The sequence below is a fragment of the Octodon degus genome, unplaced genomic scaffold (assembly GCF_000260255.1).
Source record: "Octodon degus isolate 3935 unplaced genomic scaffold, OctDeg1.0 scaffold00033, whole genome shotgun sequence".
In the NCBI taxonomy this organism is placed as follows: domain Eukaryota; kingdom Metazoa; phylum Chordata; class Mammalia; order Rodentia; family Octodontidae; genus Octodon; species Octodon degus.
Genome location: NW_004524609.1, coordinates 5,134,347 through 5,134,936, shown reverse-complemented (window position 1 = coordinate 5,134,936; position 590 = coordinate 5,134,347). Strand labels below are relative to the sequence as shown.

Genomic DNA, 590 nt, shown 5'->3' with positions numbered 1-590 from the left:
GGCCCCCGCCGCGGCCGGGCCCCGGGCGCCGCGGCCCCCAGCGGAGGGCAAGGGGACTGGGGAGGGGAAAAAGCTGTAAACAGCCCCAGCGTCCGGGCCTCGCCTCGAAGAGCCCCGCTTTCCGGGCCCCGCCGCGGGCCGCCAGGGTCCCCAGCCCGCTCCCGGGCTGCCTCTCGCGGGCCCGGGGAGCCGCAGGGGAGTCGGAGCTCCTCCGCGGAGGGCCCCGCGGGCTCGCGGAGCGGCCCGGGTAACAGAGAAGGGAGAAGTCAGGACTTACCTGTCATTACTTTCTACGCCATCTTGGATCCACTTGTCAACGTCCCCACAAAGCATTATGGGTAAGAAAGAGCCTTTAAAGTGACTCCCCCTCGCCCCCGACTCCCGCCTCCCGCCGCCGGCGCCGCCCCCTCCGGCCGCACCTCCCGCCGGAAAGTTGCCGGGGTGGCGGGCGGCCCCCGCGCCGGGCTGCGGCGCCCTGCCCGCCCGCGGGAGTTCGCATTTAAAACCACCCCCATATTTTAAGTGCGGCTCCGAGGCTCTCGCTCCGGGCCCGGCCTCGCCTCCGCGCCGTGGCCTCCACGCCCGCTCCC

At 73.2% G+C, this 590-nt stretch overlaps 1 protein-coding gene across 1 annotated transcript in view; it reads right to left on the bottom strand.

The window, feature by feature from the left end:
- Window positions 1–349, bottom strand: part of Helz (helicase with zinc finger) — a 168,186-nt gene extending 167,837 nt beyond the window's left edge. Inside the window, exon 1 of the mRNA XM_004630034.2 lies at window positions 278–349. The gene's annotated coding sequence lies outside the window, so the exon portion shown is untranslated. The remainder of the gene's footprint in view (window positions 1–277) is intronic.
- Between the last annotated feature and the right edge of the window lie 241 nt (window positions 350–590).